At 46.9% G+C, this 22,764-nt stretch overlaps 1 long non-coding RNA gene across 2 annotated transcripts; it reads right to left on the reverse strand.

Annotated features, from left to right (window-relative positions):
• Nucleotides 1-3,954: 3,954 nt before the first annotated feature.
• On the reverse strand, nt 3,955-22,407 carry LOC122231229. Of its 2 annotated transcripts, none has more exons than XR_006208416.1 (3): nt 22,245-22,407; nt 13,338-13,447; nt 3,955-4,189 (listed from the first exon to the last, which is right to left on the reverse strand). It is a non-coding gene; the product is annotated as an uncharacterized LOC122231229 (long non-coding RNA). The 2 variants fall into 2 exon arrangements; XR_006208417.1 differs by lacking the exon at nt 3,955-4,189 and adding an exon at nt 12,793-13,179.
• Nucleotides 22,408-22,764: the final 357 nt, after the last annotated feature.

Below are 22,764 nucleotides of genomic sequence, written 5' to 3' on the forward strand. Positions count from 1 at the left end.
GTATAACTGTTTAACAGAATCTTACTTTCATAGAAAGCAAGATTGAATGAAAGAACAATTCTTTGTCTCTGCTGAGACAAAAAAATAGTAATAAAAAAAAAGCACAAGTTGGCTGAAGCTAGAGCAAGGAGGATTGAAGTAGAGCAAAAAAAAAAAAAAAAAAATCTTGACATGAATGTTCTAGAGCCTGGGGCAGGCGACAAAGAAGCCTGCTGGCTTTCTTCCCTACTTCCAGGAGTCCTGCCAGGGTGCAGGAGAATGAACCAGAGGTCCCCTCAGGGGCCCCTTTACCCTCAGGCTTCTCACACAAAAGGGCTGGCTATTCACCCTGCTGGCGGTGGGAGCTAGTTTCTTAGTTCAAGCTTCCCTCCTTCCCGGTTCACTGTTCTGGTGCACGAACTCCCTCCTCTCCAAGGACCAGTGTAATTAAACAGCTCAGTGTTTGACGCAGGGTAGACATCAGAGCTCTTGGCTCTCTGTGGAGAAATACCCAAATGGTTCATGGCTTTAAAAGTTTAAACAAGTCATTTTTTGGTCACTTCCTGTTTAAGCCAGGGAGTAGCCTAGGCTCTGTCCGTCCAGCTTTTGGAGAACAGAGGCAGAGTAGGCCCTGAGGTATGCTCATCTCCTGGCCCACCCTGTGGAAGACAGACAAACAGGCATGTGGGCATGCAGGCACCTGTCATTTCAACTTAATTGCATCTGAAAAAAAACAAAAAAACAGCTGAGAGTAATGTTAAAATTAGAGCACACTAAAGGCAGTTGAAGTTGAGAAAATTAGTTGAATGCTTCCTCGGTAATTGTCGGTGAGGATGTGAAGGGCTTGCTGTACCTGAGAGAAGCTGATAATAAACAACTCAGGGAGCCAGAAATAAACACCCACTCTTTCTTCTGTCTCTCAGAGGCACCTGTGCATGTCTGCATCTTTCTTTTCCCCACTCTTTTTCATTTTTTTCCCAAAGACAGAAGCCGAAGTGACCACTGACACCCACTAACCTCTGACATAAGGGAGACCTGGGCCGGCAATAGATTTCGTGGCATTTACCGATTGTCGGAACATGGGAGGCTCTGTCCTGGGCTGGAGGATCCAGATGTAGGCCCCTTCGGGTGGTAAGATACGCACGTGAGTCAAGATAGTAAGTGATCAGAAAGGCAAGAACAAAAGCAGAGAGGCTTCCTGCTGGCAGTGTCCTCTGAATGGGGCCTGGAAGGGTGAGGATGGTTTGGGCATCATGGTCTTGAGCATATCATAGGGTGGGCCAATGAGTGGCTTGGTTTGGACGGATCCTAGGTTGCATAAAAGAGAAATAAGGCTGGAATGAATGAGGAAAATTAAGGCCTGGTGGCCCTGAATGCCTGGCTAAGTCATGATAAGGATTTATTGCTGGGCGGTGGGGAGGTATTGAAGCATTCTAAACATGAGTGACCAATGTAGAGCTTGCTTTCGGGAGGGATTACATGATGGGAGGGTCTGGGAGGGCTTGAAGGTGAAGAGAGAAGAAGCAGGGAGAAGAGGGGTCATGGCAGCCTGACACGGGGTGTGGGGCTGGACACTGGGTATCCTGCCTAGGGCAGGCAGTCTTGGCTGCTACCAGAATGTTCATCCATCTCCAAAAACTGGAGGATCTCAGCTGCCCACAGTGTAAAGTGTCTGTCTCTTAGCCAGTTCTCTGAGCCCCCTACAATCATCTCCAACTGACCATCCACTTCTTCCCTCTATGCTTGTGTTTCAGCAATACAGTTCCCTCAACAGACATCACTTCAGAGCTAGATTTGTTTTTCTTTTTAATGTGACACTGTTATGGCATGTACTTTCTCACCTCTGTGCTCCGAGCTAACTGCACCTCCAGCCTTCTGTCCCACCCCAGTCTCTGTGGTCCATGATGATCTCATCTTTGAACCTAAGACAGATGAGTAGAGACACCCAACAACCTCAGGGGATTAGACCTTAAATTCTGGTTCTGGAGTCCTCTGGGGAAAGGAATATAGGACATATGCATGTGTGTTACATGGAAAGGGCAGACTAGAAAGCTGAGCTCATCCCTGTGGGCTTGTGTTTGCCTTGCCCTCTCCCCTCTCTGCCTCCCATCCCAAATAGATTGTTCCGTCATGTTGTGCTGGCAGGAAGTGCAGCTCAGCACTGTTGGGTTCCAGCAGATGATAAAGTGACAGGAAGATTGTACCACGTTCTCCAAAAAGGTCCCCTGGGGACGATGTTGAGTGAGGGTGATTGATTTGGTTAGATTGTGATGTGTTGTTTAGGGAGAAGACAGAGGCACAGGGAGAAGGGAGGAAAAGAGAATGGGGAAAAGAAGTAGAGGGAGGAGCCCCCTCTCCTCACGTGGATGCAGGCTCTGGTGGTGTTGGGGTTCACTCTCCTACAACTGATCAAGAGGGTAGGGATGAGGTCAACCAGCAGGTCCCAAGAGACCTTGGGGGATCAGGGAGTACCTGACTCCCTTCATGAGTAGTAGTAATTGTTCTGGGAAGTTCCAGTGGAGAGAGCTTTCTCTATGGAACTTGTTACCGTGAAAGATTAATGCATTGAGTGAGGGTCAAGGGGGAGATCAACTGTACTGAGAAGAGGCTGGCCTGGAGGGGCAGAGGTCTGGGCAATAGCCACTCTCTGCGGGCCAGGAAAGCAGGTGCCTGCAACCAGGGCAGCATGTGCAGAGTAGAGAACCATGGTGGGAAACAGGGAGTCAAGTCTTCCTGGAAGCACTAGCTGATCAAAGGTACGATGCAGCCTCTTCCTCAGGCTGTCCGAGAACCTTTGGGAACTGCTCCAGTCAGGATTCAGCCAGGAGGGAGGATGGGGAGGGAGAGAGAGAACAAATCAACCATGAAGAATGATGCCTAAGAAGGGAAGGGGCAGGTGGTTATCAACACCCATTCTCTGTGTGGCTCCAGATCAGGAGTTTTAGTAGGGGCATTTCTTCCTCTCCCAACCCATACTTGGGGAACTGTTGTCTGGAGAGAGGCAGCTGACACAAAAGTCTTGCTAGAGGACAGTGAGGGTAAATGAGTGTCCTGTTTCATCCCCACTGTGGGTCTGAAACAGAGGCTGTGTCTTAAGTCACCTGCGGAGGGACTCAGGTTCATGTGGAAGAAAAGAAAATCACTGCAGAGAGATGATGTGAGATCCTGGGAGGGATGAGGGGGGTCCTGGGAACACTTCCATGGGGTCTTTTCAGAATAGCCAGGCACACCTGGCTGTACACACTGGGCTGCAGGGACGGCAGAAGGTGGGACCAAATGGTCCCCTCTTGGAGGAGTGAGGTGTCTTCTTGTGTCTCTGCTAGATTCTTAAATCTTCTTGAAAACATCAGCCCTTGGGGTCTTTCTGGTGAGGGAGAGAGAGCAATGTCATTTCATAAGGGGGAAACTTTGTTTCCACAGACCTGCTCCTGGGCAATAGTGATGATAGACGACAGTCAAGACCCAGAAGGGGCTGATATTAAACTCAGACCCAGGGAGGCCATGGACCACACTCCAAAGAGAAGATCTGAGGGGTGAGAGGATGCACTGAGTGAGGGCAATGATGGAAGTAAAGCAGGAGGGCCGACCCAGATTGGAGATTTGAGGGGAAAGAGTTGAAAAGAGGGATACCAAAAAACAGAAAAAGCCATCCCTTGTTCAAGACAGGTTAGAACCATCTGCCAGAAAAGTGCTATAATGAATCTGTATCTGTTATGGCTGCAAATATGAATGGTGCCCCCTAGAGTTGTGCAGTGCACGACCTGTGTAACTGTATATTGCAGCTCTGCTGCTTTTGAATATTGTAGGACCTTGTAGAGACGGATTAGTAAACAGGGATTTTAGAATGGTTTTCTCTGTGTGATGTGATATATGTTCCCCTTTACCATCTCCTCAAGAACCTTTAGGGGGAAAAAATTAAACTGCTTTTTCACAGCGTTTGGAGTTAGATTTGTTTTTCTTTTTAATGTGACACTGTATGAAACCAGGCCTTAAGGCTGCAGCAGTATGGCTCAGATATATTTGGCTGACACTCATTTGCGCACACAGCGAACAGGATGTGCACTCCAGGACTGATGACAGCTTGGCCTCAATGTCATAGTAATCAGTCTCCAAAGTCCAAGGTCCCTCTTCCGTCAGGGAGGCAATAGGGCAAGGGGGTGCTTCTGGGTCTGTCTTACAGGATCTCTTATCCACCGTTTCATTGCTGAAACTAAATCATAGGAAACAGAAGTCACAGTGAGGTTTTCAGGCCCACTAGGAAAGCTGGGCCAAGACTGGGCTGCCAGTACCAGGATAGAAGATCTGAATTACAGAACCAAAGTGAGTGTGGGGTTGGGGGGTCTTGAAAGCAGAAATGCTGCAAACCCGGTGGGCAGGAAGTACTTGAAGGATTCTGGAGCTGTCTGCTGATGCCTGTGGTGATCTTCTGAACAGTCCCAGCGTGGACACATGTGGGCTGGGTTCCTTTAAAGAGGCTTTGCAGGGACAGACGCACAGAGGAGAGCGGCACGGCTGTACATGGCCCCCTCACTCCCACTGGGCCTGCCTTGCAGCCACAGAACTCCTTGGAGAAACTTGCAGAACTGCCAGGGCGCCGGGGGGGAGGCGGCCGTGCAGGCTGGTTGGAAGTGCTCTGGGAGTGGACATAAGGAGGAAAGGCAGGAGTACTCGAAGCTGGTTGAAAGCATCAGTCTGCTGGAGGCTGTCCCAAGTTGTAGTCCCTGAGGCCCTGCAACCTTTCCCCCTTGGCCTCCTGTTCGCTTGCATGAGGCAAGGAAGAGAGGGGCACTGGGGAAAGGGGTCAGAGCTATGAATCTCACCAGCTGGCTAAGCGGGATTATTGTCGCATAATAAATCCAGGGCAAGGCATGTTTATGAGGCTCTCAGAAGCTGCAGGAACAATATCATTTAGAAAACATTTATGCTCACAAGGCGAAGGCAATCCCTCCCTCCCCCACTTTATTTATGAGGCATGCTGGGTAATTAAGTGAGAGCTAGGAAGGGAGGAGGTTGGGAGAAGATCACCCCTAAATAATCCTGCCTGGTAAAGCCACCATCTGGGCTGTTGTGCCAGAGAGATGGTCCCCATATGGCCAGATAGTTTATGAGCAGTGCGTGGATCTGAGGGCTGAGGAAGAAATAGCCAAGAAATGTCAATGGACCCATACAGGCGTGATCTGAGCTCCTGGAAGGCAGGGATGTTGTCTTATTCATTAATAGATCCCTGGCACCCAGCACAGTGCCTGGCATATGATAGCTGCTGAATGCATATTATTGAATAAATTCACTCACCCATTGATTCAAAACAATTTAATGAGTGTTACCATGTGCCAGATACTGTGCTCTCTAACGCACTGCTTTGTAAAAACGAAAAATAACAGACAAAACCACTGCCTCCATGGAGCTTACAGTCCAGCAGAGGAATCAGGAACTGAGGAAATGACTCAAACAATCATTGCACTGTGGTTGATTTGCCTTTCTCCACCAACTATGGCTAAGGAAAAGGGCGGGGAGTGGGGGAAGAATGAAAAATTAGAGGTAATTAGGCATAGTGTCTTGCAAGGCCAAGTTATTACCAGGGAGCTTGAGAACTAGCTCAAGGTCAGAACAAAGGAACATTCTTCTGGCATGAAAAGGTTCAAAAGTTTTGTTGGCAGAAGGGCTGTGACTTGTGTGTAGACCCGGGAAGGCCTCTAGCTGGTTAACCCTCACAGGACTTGATCTCTGACATGTCTGCGTGTTTGCTTGTTTTTATATCTCAGAGTGACCTAGGAAAGGGTAACCAGAGGGGAGAGCCTGTTGTCACCCAGAGTCATCAACTAGGGGCATGTTCCTGTTCCCATCCCCCACCTTACAACTCAAAATTTCACACACACCCCCCCCCCATCTCTACTTCACCAGCAACAGAAACTAGTGAGAAACCTGGGACCTGATGATTCTCAGCATCAGGAAGGGCATCACCACCTGGGGCCTGACGCCACATCAGTGGGTGATCTAGTCTTTTGGTTTTCAGGATGGCGCTCCGGTCTTGGTCCATTGCGCTGACACAGAAGCACTCGAGTATATTTCAAAACATATTTCTCCATATATAAAGAAGATTTAACTCTCTGAGCACCCATTAAACATGTGCAGTGTGCACCCACAGTAAACACTGTTTACCTACTCAACAACATGTACTTGGGTATGCATCTTAGCACATGTGGAGATGTGTTGGTTCCGTGAGCAAGAACCAGTGAGTAGAACTTGGACCCTTGTCCTACGTGAGTGACTTGGAGACTGGGGTAGTTTCCTCCAAGATGGCCTTCATCCCTCTCTGTGTGCACATCCAGAGGTGAAGTCTATACCCCCTCCTCCCTTGGACCTGGCTGGACTCACTGACTTCCTTGAGCAATAGAATGGAACACACATGATGCCAGGGGCTTCAGCTGAGTCAGAGTTGCTTTGCAGCTGTCTGCTGTGCCTCTCTGAATGATCACTTTTGAACCTCCCCTCAAGAGGACCAGTCTTGAAAGCCATGCAGTGAAAAGCCAAAGCCATGTGCAGAGGTCTTGGAGGATGAAACACGCTACGTAGAGACAGAGGCCAGGTTGTCAGGAGGCACCAGCCACGGGAGTAAGGAAGCCATCTTAGACATGGGTCCTGCCCCACATGATACCCACAAGGTGTGGAATTCCAGAAGTCCCAAGCCATACAATTGCCAGGTTAAGTAAAATGGTTGTTTCAAGTCAGTATGTTTAGGGCAATTTGCTGTGTAGCAATAGAAAACCAGAAAGAGACCCACAAAGTAGGAGGTCCTTTCTTCTAGAGTCCTGACTCCTATGAGCACTTAGCAAGCTCTGAGCAGACTCAGTTCAGCCTGAGACTCCTGTTGAGAAGCGATTTCACCAGAGCCATTCCCAGTTCTGGAAGAACAGGAGCCCAACTCCTCCAACTCATATCCTGCTTGCCCTGTTCATTAATACTCCTGCATGCTCACCCAGAGCCGCCAGTCCCTTGTCTCTGTAACCAGCATGCTTGAAGCTCCAGGCCTGGCTGTCCTGGCCCTTGGGTGACTCTAGCCTTTGGTGCTGGAGTGAGCCCTGGAAGAGGCACTGGGGTCCTGCGAGTATAGGATGCCTGGCTCAGTGCCACATAGAAGGAGACATCTGTGTAGGCAGACAGGAGCAACAGGCTGATGGGCCATCATAGCAGGCAGCGGCCGGGAAAAGTAGGGGGCACCTAAAATCGCCCAGTAAGTATGGCTTCAGAGAAAAGTGTTTTATGCCATTAAGTAATACCAAATTGGGCTTTATGAGTGAAGTAGAGTCTATCTTTAAGACTTAAAAAAGGCATTTACTGCCAATTTCTGCTTAGTGCTTTACTTATGCTATTAAGCTTCCATTTCATGCACAAATGAATTATGCAGGGAGCGCTGTGGCTTAGTTTCAGCAGGCAAACAGTGGCCGGGCTAGTGCCTTCCTATTACCGTGGTGTCAGTGAACAAAAGGGTGTTGGATGCGGTTCTGGCAGATTAACAAATTAGCTGTGCCGCTATTATCTAACATGGTGCCACACTGTCAGGGAGACTCTAAAACTCCAGGATTGAGAGGTAGAGGGAGGAAGCCACCCCCGGCTTCCCTGGCTCCTCAGCAAGTTCCCAGGGACTGTGTTGTTTCTAAGGTGTGCAAGAAGCAGAGAGGCGGGGTCCCTCTTTCAGAAGCATCCTCCACCCTCAGTTTCACGGTGTCTGAGTAGCAGCCCATCAACTCCAAGTAGGAAGATACCACCAGAATCTCTGATTCCTTCAAGAACCACTTCAAAGCATGTCCCAGAATCTGGGGGCACCTCTGTCCCCTTCTCTGCTACTAGGGGTACTTTCACAATTATAAATCTAGACCTTCCATTTCCCTCCTAACTGGCCAGCTTGTCCTCAGCATTCAAGTAATATTGCAGGATGGAGAAGCTGTTCAGTCTTTCACCCATCTTATTCAACAGTTCCCCGGGATACCTCTTTATCTTAGGACCTCACACCTTAGGAGAAGGTAGCTTTCTGATCCCGTTTCAGTGGCTCCAAGTATCTCCCCCTCTGGGCCTGCCACACCATCTGAGATTCTATCATTTGAGAATTAGCACTCTCAGTGAAAGTATTGCATCTCCAGGAATCTTCTGTGAAATTGTAAATAACCCCAACTGTGGTACCATGGGAAGCCTTATTAGCCATGTTCCAGTCCTTCTCATCAGCTGGGGCTCCCGCTTGCCCACAGCCCCATAGAAACATCTCACTCATGTATTTCCCTGATTCACAGCATTCAAGCTGCTTTTTCAACCTTTACCAGCCTTGCTTTCTGCCTCCCAGACTGTACCGAATACTCTTGGCTTCTGATCTCATGACACTCTTTCCCTATTCTCGGCTTTACCTCACATCTCTGAGTCACCCTTTGCCTTCTTTGTCAACCACAGTTCAGAATTTTCTCCCAGGTGCTCCGTTCTAGGCCAGCTGGTTACCTGGGAACGTGCACTCCTGAATGTTTCCACATTTGCCAGGCCCTTCACAGAGCAGGAGAGCCAAGGCCTAAGGATTAACCAGTGGGGCTCTGAGGGGAGAGTGGAGGACTGTGGGAAGGGCCCTGCTGAGCAAGAAGCCCTACCAGGCAGAGCTTTGGGGGCTGTTTCAGGGGTCTGAGCACTATGCCCTGGGTGGGCTAGGCTGGGAGAGGAAACTAAGGTGGAGAACTCAGAGGCAATCTCCCCCTCTCTGTGGAAATGCTGACAAGCAGCCCATTTTATTATTATCCTGGCTCACAGCCCATGGTTCCTGTTTATGTGTGAATCCCAGGACAGTCACTGAATCAGAGAGGGCTATAGCTGGAAGGCACATTTTTCTTGCAAGGACAGAGAGGTAAAGGGCTGTGACCAAGATCACAGAGCCATCATTGAGTGGCAGAGCTGGATTCTGTCATCATTGCCCCCCTGCTTGTTCTCCAGCTGCTTGCCTCCTAGGACAGCATCACTTCTAGGGAGTAATCCATGCAGACAGGAGTCCACAATGGCTCTGAGACACAACAGGGACTGCACAGGACAGTAACTTGGGCTGCCTACCCAGACCACATCCAGATGGCAGAAGGAACTGGACGTGGCCAATGGCTACAAACCAGTTTACCTAACAGTGGGGATGGGAACAGTTCCTTTCTTCTCTGTGTGACTTCTGTCTTGCTCAGAACAATTCATGAAGCATTTCCAGCTAGGCAAGCCCTGGGAATCTGAATTAGAATACGGGCATTTATCCATATACCTAGTAAACATTTTGGGGGCATTAACAGTATGCCTGGCTCTGTACTAGATATTGAGGATCCAACAGTGACCAAGACAGGAAAGGAGCCTGCCCTCAAAGACTGTGAAGTCTAATGAAGGATTTAGGAAACTCAGATATTATGCAGATGAACTAGTGCTAGGATATGGAGAAGTTGAGAGTGTTAGATATGAGAAGCTGACCCATACCATTTATTGTCCAAACCAAGATACTCAGGAGAATGTGCTATTAATGATTATGTGAGGGCTGCATGTTCAAACTGGTAACATTCTGGGCAAACTGGGACATCTGGCCACCCTAGTTACAGAAATAGGATTTTAAAAACAATGAGACAAGAGGAGATGAGGGAAGGCTTCCTAGAAGAGGGGACCTACATGCTAACTTGAAATAACTTCACTACAATGAGATTGCCATAATACATATTGATAAGGAAATTGTCAGTATGTATCATAGATTCAGAATCTAGATTTTTTCATTTCATCCACTGGACATGAAATTGCTTTTAATTTATCCAACATCATCCCCTCTCCCAGGACATCCCCTGCCTGCAATCAGATGATCTCTCAATAAGCATTCCCCACATCCATCCTCAGGAAGCAGAGTTATTTCCAGAGAGAACCAGCACAAGCCCCAATTGCAGGGTGACTAGAATCTCCTTTTATCAAAGACCAGAAGTGGTCAGAACAAAACCTCTTTTCCAAGTACCAGACAGTGTCAATTGCTCACCGAGGTTTCTTAGCCTTGGCTGAATCAATACTTGTCTATAATTTTTTTTTTCTAACATGACTTGTCACCTTTCTTTTTCTTTTCTTTCTTGTCTAACTTTTATGTTTATTGTGCTCAAAAAATTTCCCAAATGTTTTTCCTACTATTATCCCTTGTCGCTCATGTTCTGACCCATTGTCAGGTTAACATTCTCCAAACCCACACTGGCATCCTTCATCCATGCGACATTCTCATCCATAGCAAAACAAGAAGAAAATGGAAATACCAATGAGGAGAAAAGGGTCCATTTGCTGAAGTGACCTGGTAGGTTTCAAACAGAATTATTGATCAGTTAAGCTCTCCTGGAAGAGGCATAACTGGCTAGGGAGCTGGTGGTCACAGCTATGTGGTAACAAAGAACTGAAATGAGAGTCCTTTCAGATGCCACAGTGGTTAGTATCTGGTGGAGAAAGCCAGAGGCCAGTGGAGGTGGGTGATGAGGGGATAATTACAGCAGCCAAGAGCTCTCCTTGCCTTGTGTAAACTTAGCCAGAGCCATGATGCCTCATCCCTCCAGACTTGTTTGATTTGGGAGGTCTAGGATGTTGGTAAGAGTCAGAAATAAGCAATCTTAACCCATGTGACTGTCTCACCAAACCTAAGACAATTTTAAATTTCCTGTGTATAGTTAGTCTTGCCCCGACAGTTAGTTTTATAAATAAGTGAAGTAGAGCCTCATAGCATTTCATGGTAAATTCTTTCACACAATTGAAATGAAGAACACATAAACAGTAAAGTGTTGGTAAAGTAGAATTTGCTATAAGGGGCAGCTTTTTAATTCAACCACTGCAGATGGGGGTGGGGCAGATGGGATGGTGGGGGGAGACAATAGAACTGATTTAAGGGGAGAGAGAGAAAACATGGAGGAAGGGGCTTTTGAATACCATGGGACATCTTTGACGTACGTCATTAAACTCAGAAGGTGGACAGAGCCCAAACCAACCCTTAGGGAGACCCTGAAAGCCCCCCCACCACCAAAGAGGACATTGTAAGCAAAAAGGTTTTTCAGAGGCCTTTAATTTCGGAGCTGTCTGTTCTAGGAGCCTGCGGTGTGGAGGTCTGTGTACTAACAATTAGGGATGGAAATTGAAGGTGAAAGAGGAAAGTGATATGATTGATGGATTCTATTTGGCCAGAGCAGTTATCTTCTATGTATTCAATACTGAGCAGCTGCAGACAGACTCTGGGAAATCCCCATGCTCTGCCATCATCCTAATGCCCAAAAGAGGCCTTTCTGGTGGATGCTAGACTGAGGTACAGAGAACATGATGGGGCAACAGACTCAGAATCAGGGGAAGGGGAAGAGATCAGGACAGGTCAGGGATAGTCCCTACCTCTTCTTCTCCCCACACCCCCATCCTTAGAGCCATTAACACCAGCCCTATGGGGCCATTGTATCTGAATATTCTCTGTAATTGGCTCTGTTGAAGCTCTGTGTCTGTGCACAGTTTCTATTCAAATGTAAGAGTTCAATTCTTCTTAACTATTCCCTTTGAGTGTCCTAATAAAAGTACCTTTTACCAAGTATGAAGAAAAGGTATCCCCAGTGAAATAAGTCAGGGTTTTAGTCCATTTGCAGGGTAGTGTCCAAATAGTAACTACTCCCATGAGAAGAGGCCACCCCTTACAGATCTGCCCTGTCATTTGTGACAAATGCAATTTACCATTGGTTCTGTGTCGAAAGCTCTGACACTTTTTAAATTAGCTGCACAAAGAAGGATTAAGATGAGGAGGCACTGGCAGGGCCATGACACCACCAGGGGGAGGGGTCATTATCAGCATGAACCCCTGAGGCTGGGTGTCCCCAGCCAGCAAGGAGATTCAGCAGGAACCGGCTGCCAGGTCCCTAAGCCGTCATCTGTGTCAAACAACCGGGGTCAAATGGGGTGATTTTGGCCTGAAATATGAAGGATTTAAACAATTGAGACCATCATTTCTAGTTTATTACCCAGACTTGTGTTGTGTGTGGAAGGGTTGATGGCTTTGGTTTATGAGAGCCAATGAAAGCATGACAGATTCCTGGAGGCCCTGAGAACTCATTCTCATGTCTTCCTCCCACCATCTATCCATTCGCTCTCCCTCCCTGCCTCTCTCTCTCTCTCTCTGCCCCCCACACTCTACCCCCATCACCCCCCACACAAAACACAAGTATTCTTTCCCTTGCCATAACAATTGGGCCATTATGGGCTAGAAAACAGGTGTGTTCAAAACAAACATAGAGCAAAATCAGGGGGAGAATTTCTAAAGCTTGGGAGTCCTCTGACTCCTTGAGTCATCTGTAGCATGTCAGAGCCAAGAGAATCCTTGGAAACCATCTAGTTGGGCAGTTTCTTTTTACAGCTGAGGAAGCTAAGATCCAAAGATGAACATTAGCAACATAGGCTGTCTGTGACTTCCCAGTTCTCCTTGTCAAAAAAATTTGATCTCACCTACAGCCTACCTAAACCCCTCCATCTCCAGTCTAAAGCCATACTCAGGATGTCATTCTTCATACCTGTGCCCTTCACATGCCTGAAGACTATGGTTCCCACCTGCTTTACTCTTTCCAGGCCTAGCCATGCTTTCCCTTGAAGGACAAGGAGAAAGGGCAAGAGCTGATCACAGATCAGATGGTTGACTTACCCGGCTGCCTCACTAAAGATCATCTGGCCCTTCATGTCCCTGATGAGGGAAACTGAAATCTCAAGTGGTAGCATGATCTGAATAGAATATCACAGCCATCAAAAAAAAAAAAACAAAAAAAAACCACAGGTGGAAACCAGGCCTCCTCATTCCTGAACCCTTGATCCTTGGTCTTTGATCCTTGATCTTTCTACTCCAGGGTCCCTGCTCCACTGTCTGCCACAACCTCAGCTCCAGCCCGGTCTCCATTTTAGCCTAATAGCAATGAAACCAGAGCTCCTGGCTTCTATCCACAGTGGTTGATGAGGGAAGGAAAGGGGATTGGAGGGTACATGAACAGGCAGCACTGAGCCCCAACCCAAATCTCCCTCCCTCTGCTTAACACAAACCCAAGCCAGCAGAGGAAAGCCATAGTGAGGTCACTGCATTCCTGGTGGATAAAGACCATCTTTGTCCACTCCTGCCAGGCCTCTGGCTCCAGGCTGACTCAGGCTGGCAGGCTCCAGCTGAACATTCTCTCCCTGCTGAGAAATGAGCATTCTCAGAATCTCAGGATGCACACAACCGTGGAAAAAGTAAGTGCATACAGATACACAGAAACATGCACACACGCGCGCGCACACATGCACACACACATACACATCCCTCGCCAGTAGGAGCAAATACTGAAGAATAAACATACCTGACATAAAGCCCAACTCTGTCTCCAGAAGAAAAAGATTCCAAAAGGGCTTGAATTCACCAGAATCAGTGTTCCAGGGTTTGCTAATCTCTAATCTCCTCAGTTTCCTCCTGTGGAAAATGGGAATAACAATACCTAACCTTGGATGACTGTTGTGAGAATTGGAGAAAAATATAAAACCCCTGACTTAGTGTCTGCATCGATAAAGTGTAGTTTTTGCTATGCTAACTATTTATTGATCACTGTCAGCTCTCCTTTCTCCTTTCTTGGATTATTTTATTCTTATCCAGAGACATGGGCACATTTCACTCCAGAACACCACTGACCAACCCGATGAGATAGGATCCCATCCAGAGGCATGTGACCTAATATGGGCAGGGGCACGCTCTTCTCGACAAAGCTAGAAATGGGGTCAAGAGAGAAATTAAACTTCCCAGGGGGCCAGGACCATAGCATGCAAACATAAATGCCCAGGGTTAGGGCAACCATGATGTACAGTATTTACGGGGAGCATAAGAAGCAGGTCTGCAGGTCCAAGATGAGACTTAGGGGGGCAAGCAGAGAGAAACAGAGGTGGAAGAGAGTGCCAGTAGCACCCAGCCCCTTCCTGGGACCCAGCTATATTCCCTTCTCTGGCTGCCAGAAGCAACCCCTCAGTCTAACATTTCCCTTGTTTCCTTAAGGAAACAAGGTTTCTGTTACTTGCAACCAGTTAGTCCTCATCAGAAAATGATTGATGATCATTATATGCACATAAAGATAGATTTTATCTTTGACTTCTCTTTCCTCAAAGCTCCTTAAGAATGTGGCATTAAAAGGATAGTGATGGGGTGACTGGGTGGCTCAGTCAGTTAAGGTCCGACCAGTTCAGGTCATGATCTCACAGTTTGTGAGTTTTCAGGCCATGCTGACAGCTCAGAGCCTGCTTCAGATTCTGTGTCTCCCTCTGTCTCTCTGCCCCTCCCCTGCTCATGCTCTCTATCTCTCTCTCTCTCTCAAAAATAAATAAAAAAAAAAAAACATTAAAAAAAAAAAGGATAGTGATACACATGACCCCGGAGTAATGGGCAAACCATTGCCTAGGCCACTGTCCTCAAATATGAGGAAGAAGGTTGGTTGGGAGTGAGATAGACACCTGTCTCCTTCTCCTCTCTATACCTAAGTCTTTTTTGGAACATACCTGACTCACTGGGAAGTACATAGTCCTTTAGGGCTCTGTTATTTACCTTGGGCCTTTTTACAATAGCTTATTGTAAATAGCTTATTACAAATAGCCTTTTTGAGGCTCAGAAACATTAAAATAATATTATTGTGAACAGTTGTATGTAGAGCGCCAGACACAAAGTAGTTGAGGACTCAGTGATCGGTAGCTACTGCTATTAAGCACCTCCCTTGGTAACTAGCATCCACAAACCTTCCCAGGAGACCTCCCTGGATTTCTTTTAATACTTCCCACCCTTGGATATAGCAAAGAGGCTCTTGTTAAACAGAAGAGTATGGGACCTTTCTTTACCATGACTGGTATATCACCCTCATAGACTGAAAGTTTGGGAAGAGATTCTCCAACCTTCAGAGGCCCCTACTTGCTCTGCCTAAACCACCCTTGGCCAGCTGTCTCCTCTGTCTTGGGGCAACCACATTTACTGGAAGTTGACATTTTACCAGGTACTCTAGGAAGATATAAAAACAAAAATAGGACACATGGTCCCTCCTACCTTCAAGAAGCTTATAATAAATGATATTTTTTGTAAAGCAACAGAAGCACATTTAATGCAGTGGAAATGAAATGTCTGGATGCCATGATGGTGCTGAGAAGGGGGGTGAGTGAATTAACCAAGGTTTGAAGACAAGGGATTCAAGAGCTGGAGATGATGCCAGGGCAAAAAACAGAAGTTCAGAACTTGTAAATTAGTTGTGCAAGAGAGAACACATTGAAGCAACAAGAAGCTTGGCACAGAGAGAAGGTGTGTAGGCTGGTGATACAGGTTTTCGAGTTACCTGAGTATTAGAACCATGTGAAGAAATGAGCTTGTAGTATAGTGGTTTGCAAACTTGCCTGCATTTTGGAACCACCTGGGAGGTTTAAAAATATTGAAGCATGCCCGGTCCCCCTCCCAGAGAATCTGGTTTCATTGTTCCAGAGCACTGCCTGGGAATCAGTATCTTTAAAAGCTCCCCACATGATTCTAATATGCAGTCAAGTTTGGGAACCACTGCCCTACGGGGTGACAAGTTTGGGAACCACTGCCCTACAGGGTGAGGCTAAGCAGGACTGGAGCAGGCAGCTGTTGTGCATTTTCTCTGTTGATGAGGATGAGCTGGGTATGAACAGTTGAGAGGTTTGGGGTCAAGGACGAAGGAGATACTCTCCTAAGTGACCCATCCTCACTCTTGCCTAGAGTCTGATTTCACTTCTATGAGTGACCTAAGCTCAGGCAGCCTTCCATCACCTCTGTCAGCATGTTGCTCAGACCCCCCAGGCTGACGCTCACCCAGTCAGTGCCTCAAGGAAAGTTTCCAGTGCCTGTGGCCTGATAGACCATTCATTGTGAGAAAAGGGAGGTCAAGCCCAGCTGAGTGGGTGGTACGAGCCTCTGCTGGCTCTCAACACAAAGAGAGTGTTGGTAACTGCACATTTCTGCAAAGTCCTGCTTGCACTTTTTCCTCATGGATGCTGTTCCCACTGACCAGTATCTTGGCACATGGCAGGAGATGGGGGCGGGCAAGAAGCAGCAGCAATGAGAGTCATTTCAAGCCCAAGGGAGCTCTGCAAATCTGTCTAACTCATTCCAAAGTTTGATGAGCAAACACAGTGAGCTATAATCCTTGTACTTTGAGTCTACATTTAGACTTGAGTTAATCTGTACTCAGCGCCAGCTATGTGTGAGGCACTCTGTGCTACAGTAAACTGAGGCCGGGAGGTATAAAGAGCCCCCTGCACTGTGGAAGATACAGTTTGAAGAGGCTGATGGGTTCATGACTAGCCTGCATGTGCACACACACACTTCACTGCAAGCCCTGCACCCATTTTATGAGACATGGTGACATGGCCCGGTCACACTCTCTTGGACAGAGCTGACTGGATAAAGATTGAGCCCTGATCCAAACTGAGCCTATCAGAGGCTCTCCCTACAAATTAGTAAGGAGAGCTCGCTTTCTCTGTGTGACTGGACAGGTGACTTGGGAACTGCAAGTGGCCATGTTTCCTGCTGGAGGACCGAGAAACAGAGAAAGATGAACTCACAGAATAACGAGGCATAACCATCTCCCATCTGGCATCAGCACCCACCTGAGGCCCAGATACATCTCTGCCCTTGGGTTCTACAGAGATTTGTATAACCTTCCTTAAAATACTAATTTACCCTTTAAAAAGCTAAGCTGCCTTGAGTTTATTTCTGTTATTTGGAAATAATCATAATAAAAACTTACACTTACATATTATGTACTATGTGTTAAACACTGTTCTAAGTACTCTACATATAATAACTCACTTAGTTTTCATAATGCCCTTCTGAGTTAGGTACTGGTATGATCTCCAGGTTTTGGATGAGGAAAGTGAGGCTCAGAGAGACTGGGTTGCCTCAGATTATGCAGGCCAAATTACATAAAATGGATTCATAGTCCTGATTGATTTACAGCCCTCCTATGCAAACTTCAAGAGACAAGACACTCAGGTCAAAGTTAATATCACCACGAGACACTGGACAAAGTGAATGGCTAGCCACAGTTTAGAAAGAGCACCAGCAGCCAGGGTGGGCCAGACAAGCTTCCTGGATGGGCAGACTCACATGGAAAGCCCTTCCCCATGGTAGAACAACTGGTCATCTGAGTGGAGCTGGAAGCGAACCTGGCAGGGGCAAGAGCAGCGAAGAGCCTGTCCTGACTGGCCTGGCAACCGTTAGCAGGTCCTGAGATGGATGCCACTGAGGATGTCAGGTGTGGTGGAGACCCAGAGGCTTAGAGCTGGGAGATGCTCTATGAGGTGGCATTCAGGGTTGTTCTTCTCTGCTGGAAGAGCCGATGGAGGCAGGCAGCCTGGTAGGAGGCACTGCAGCCTCTCCAGTGAGAGGCCATGATGTGCCCGGACGTGGGGGCAGCAGGAATGGAACAGACCCCAATCCCTTGTTCAGTTTAATTTCCAGACATGCTCTGGTTTGCCTCAGAGCCTCCAAGACCATACTTTTGTTTCTTCCCTCTTTCTCCCTAAAGCACCTGCAGTCCAAAGTAGGGTACTCTCTCCTTCGGTCAGCCAGTCATCTGGTCATGAGGATGGAACTGGAGCGTGGTACTGGACTGAGTTCCAGTTACAAAAGCAAGAGGGGGCAGGCCCCACTCCGGGCAAGCCAGCCTGCCTGCAGGTTCTGAACTACACCCGGATTGCATGGCCGTGTTCCCAGCCTGCTTCCAAAAAAATACTCAATCTGAGAAATACAGAAAGGAACAAAAACCCATGATACTTCAAAACCCCTCTCTGTGCTGTTTGCATAATGTGAACCTTCACGTGCTCAAGAGGCAAAAGATAGGGGGGAAAGAAAAGATCCATGACTGAGCCTAAAGCATTAAAGTAAAAAATGGATTTCAATAAAACATGATATAAAAACAAGAAATAACTGTAAATGGAATTGAAAGCAAATGACATAAAACTTCAGCACAAGGCTGCTCATTGCAATTCTGGAAACTTTCCTTCTCACAGCTGCACAGCCATCAGTATTCAGGGTACTTTTTCTTTCCATCTCTGTGAATTTATCACGTAAAGTGACGTATGATGGCTCTCAGGTTCCACACAGCTTCTGCAGAGGCCTCTGAACTTCAGGGGACTGAGGGTGGACACATGTCCAGTCTTTCCCAGGGAGAGCAAAGGGAAAGTCAGGACCAGTGTTGAGGAAAGGACCCTTCATGCCTCTCCTGTCCTCAACCTTCTGTTCCATCGATAAAAGGCCCCTCCTCCCCGAGGGGCCTCTTTCCCATATGCAAAACAGAAACAATGGTCCCAGCCCAGAGAAGACCCTTGAGGAGAGAGGGGAGCTGAGGGGATGTCCCAGGAGACATTAGCCCCACAGTCATTGGGTCATGAGGACAGGCAGGGAACACGTCTTTAAGTGGAAGAGGACCCATAGGATCTCTGTAGATGCAATGTGGGCTTTCCCCAACCACGATGAACTGTGCAAAGGAATACAAAAACTGGAGCCATGGGACTTGACACGATGTTCAACTCCATAAATTTTCCTAGTATAATCTTCAAGTCCCGGTTGGACATGTTGATCATTATCGGGAGCACTCTGTCCTTGTAGGTCTCAGAAATCAGCCAGTTGGTGGTCTTCACTTGTGGCAATGAGAATTGAAGGAGGCTGGAATCAGATGACTCTTACTCTCTTCCCACCCCCAGAAACTGTGACCACAACTTGGAATTCATACTACATGTTGCCTCCTGAGCCCAATGATAGTAAGAAGATTCCTGTTTTGGGGGAGTCATACATGGATTACCTTCTATCACTCTCTTCCTAAATCCAGGAGGTGGGTGTTATCACCCCTATTTTACACAGCAGGGACAGGGGCTCAGATGGTTAGGTGAAACAGTCTGGTGAGGAGATATACTGGTCACAAGTGTGGACTAAGTTCATGAACCTGATTTCAAATCTCATTGCTGCTTCTAGGGGCAAGTGTTTTAGTGGGTGACTTGGCCCTTTGTAAGAAATAAGAAGACAGCACCATAGCCAGAGCCCTGGGCACATAATAAGCCCCTTGTGAATGGTAGCTGTCGGAACTGGTGGTTATGCTTGCAGTAAGAAACTTGCCCAGAATCATACAGTTACCAAGAGACAGAAGTGGAATTTGAGCTCAGTCGCTCAGTTTCCAAAATCTGTGCCCTTTCAATTGGGTGACATCCTTCTTCAGTGTGTATAGCCAGCGAGCAGTAAAAATAACCATTTGTTGGCCATCAGCAAGTGGTAGCTATTGGGGTGGACCCTCTACACAGATGATTCCATTCAGCCTTCTCAGCATGTGGGGTAGAGGCCATTCTCTCTGTTTTATGGCCCTAGGGACTGGGATAGAGCCTCCAGACTGCCCACCTTCAGCCTGTGAGTGGCAAAGCCAGAATTTGATCCTTGAATTTTCTGACCTCAAACTGCGTACCTCTGTACATCCTGGCTTCCTCTGCAGTCAATGCTCTAATATGTTCTGGAAATACTCAGAAGTGCAGTTATCAAGGATTTCCTCATGCACAGGCTGTTCCTGGATGGGGTGGAAGACGACCTGAAGGAGGGATTCTGGTGGCTTTGCCAGATTGGGATTGGCAGTTTTGTTTGAACATTCCCTATTTTAGAGACCAACTTTCTCCTTGGAGTCCCTCCATTGTCTCAGACCCTCCATCGACTTGTCACTCCTCCTGCAGGGACAGTGGAGACCTGCTTGTCCTTCAGAGCCCAGTTTCTGTGCTTAGATCAGTGACTGATTTCTCCCATCTCCCACCTCTGTCCATGCTCACCTGAGAATGAAGAGATATATTATGAGTCTTAACAAGAGAGATTGCTCAACAAGGAGCCCAGTGATAAGTGTTGGGTAACGCAGGGGAGGAGAGAAGTGGGACCTGGCCCACAGGAGAGCGTCTCTGCATGCGGTTTGATATGACAGTACAAATCCAACTTTCAGTCACTCCACATAGGGGACCTGCTTGTCCCTTTGAGGAGCCACCTCCATCAGTGATGCTTCTGCTTTGCTGAGAAGTGAGCCCTGCCCCCTCTGCTGATTTAGTGAAGACAGTGACATCCAGATGCTCAGCCCAGGAGGCCCAGAAGACCCCTGGGTTTGGACGAGGCTCAGCTCCTGCCAGTGCCACCGATGTGGGGGCTCAGTGCAGCCCGAGGGCTCGGAAATGAGAAATGCCTCCCTGGGTCAAAAGAAGCGCTTTTGACGTCTCAGCTTTCATCTCCCAGTGCTTCCCCAGCCAGAAGTGACAGGGAGGAATAAAATGCAATTTATTCACCAGCCCAGGAGGCTCATTTCCAAGCACAATAGCCATGCCAGGCAGCGGGCCTTCCCCAGAAGAGATGAAAGAGAAGAAAGGGAAACCAAAGAAGAAAGAAAAGTGTCTGAAGAGAATCAGGCCATTAGAAGAGGGCCCTACAGGATGACCTGCTGGGCCACAAAGGAAACCGAGGGCTCTGGTTGGTGCCCGAGACACCTCTGCCCAGGCCTGTCTGGAATATGAAAATGGCATCATTGGGGAGAATGGGTGTTGTGTGACATTAGAAATAAGGCAACAGGTAAGAAATAAGGCCAGGGATAGGAATAAGGTCACTGATGAGGCATAAGGCCATGGGCACCGCCTGGAAAGAATCAGGGCAGGCCCAGGGCAAGCCCTCACCCTACCTGAAGCAGTGAGAGAGCTGGGGACACAGGGATATGGGCAATTTTCCAGAGAAGTCTTATGAGGCTGGGAGTTTCTTCTGGAGCCACTCTCCAGGTTACAGAGAGCAGTTACTTCCCCTCTCTGAGCCTCTGCTCCTTGCAAAAAAGATCAAAGACTACCTGCTTCATCCTATTGGTTAAGGAAATAACACATGTAGAAAACACCAAAGTGGCCCCTGGCATTCAAAGGACATTCAAGACATGTTTTAACTGTTCCCTCTTCCTAGAATACCCTATCTTATCTCGTTCTCATTCTCTGGGCAAACTTGGAATTCATCCTTCCAGTCTCTGTTTTGGCTTCTGTGTGTAGCCTTCCCTAATTTTTATAGACACTCAGGCATGACTTCAGTCATGTTATCACCACGTCTAGTAGAGCATCTATCACACCAAATAGGTGAACACTAGCTACATTCATATCTTGGCCAAACACCGATGCTAAAATCAATCATCATAAAATGACCTTCCAGAATTCAGGAATAAATATGAAATATTATGCCAAATGATTATTATTACAATTGCTTAATTAAAAATGTTAGTGGTTAAATTTTCAGAAGTTTGGTGTTAGAGTTGAGAACAATCAGCCCTATGATCCTGTTACAGGCCCTGAACTCTGGTGGATGGATGCTCATTTCCAACAGAGATCAGCAGACCAGGATATTTGGGTTGTGCTTTGGGTTTTTTTCTTTCATATACATATTTTTTATTATGCCTTGACATAAGACAGTTTATCATGGATGTTGCACATGATTTTTGAGGTTTTTCTCTTCACAGAATCCTGAGATTGACATATTACTCTTAATTCAACCTCTCAAATATGAAGAATTTGCAAATAGGAAACACTCATGATCTAAATGGCATTTACAAATGAAGCAGTAAATACAGACCCTAATGGTTATTTTGTTTAGTGTTATGAATGCTAATACTCCAAACAATTCTTCAAAAGATAGGAATTATGATATCATCTAATCTCTGTTTTCAGTTTAAATTACTATTTAAATTTTTACAAATATTTCTATGTTCAAAAAGGATAAAAAATTCTTCCCAAAGTTACTGAGCCAAGACACTTTCTAGTTCCTTTTCATTTAACCCTTTAAAGGCTCTGAATAGTGTATTTGCATATAAAAACGAACAACTTTCAAAATGATCATGAATTTTTATGCCATTTCAGTCTTTCGGTGATGAATATAGATTTAATTTTGAACTGATATTGATAGAATTTCAACATATCAAACACAGATTTTTTTCCCACTTTGATCCTCATGTTTCATTACTTCTGTACCCATATTTCAAAGAGAATGTTTAAATAAAGACAAACCTTAGTAGAGTGCTCTATATTATTGATATCACAATGGTGATTTTGTATGTTAGTAATCTATGGGATTAGTTACACAGAAGCCTAAGGATGTCAGAGATGAGTGGACATTGAACTCCCAGACTTGCAGAGGCTTCTCTCTGCCTGCATCAGACATGCAAAGCAGACTGTAGCCAGGGCCCAACCTTGTTGCCTCGGACTGCTCGACAGCATTGCAAGTGCCCCCCTGGCATTGTCTCTGTGGAGGGGGTATCCAGGGACACAGTGCTCTTCCATTCTCCTCATGTCCCCTGTCTTGGACCAAAGCTTCTGGCAAATGCTTGCATACGATCGTTGGCCACTGCTCCTCCCCCGACCAGGCTGCAGTGACATTTATGATGTCATTATTAATGTCAAAGGTCTTTATGCTCCCTAACTGCCTGCTTTTTACTCTGTGCTTCCTCCCCCACTTCCTGGAACATACCTTGAATGACAGGAGAACTCAATTTGTAACATCCTGCCTGTATGTTCTGGTTTCACTGCAGCAGAACCACTGCCATCTCGTACCCCTTTGGTTAGCCAGTCAGTATCACTGCTGTTGACAGGGACACGCAGTAACAGGCTGGGAGAACATCAAAACCAAGTACACCAGCACACGCTGCAGGTCATTAGCTGAGGGTGTTTGCGGTGTACTGATCAGCCAAGACCCACAGAAAGTTCTTGAGA

The sequence above is a fragment of the Panthera tigris genome, chromosome D1 (genome assembly GCF_018350195.1).
Source record: "Panthera tigris isolate Pti1 chromosome D1, P.tigris_Pti1_mat1.1, whole genome shotgun sequence".
Lineage (NCBI taxonomy): Eukaryota > Metazoa > Chordata > Mammalia > Carnivora > Felidae > Panthera > Panthera tigris.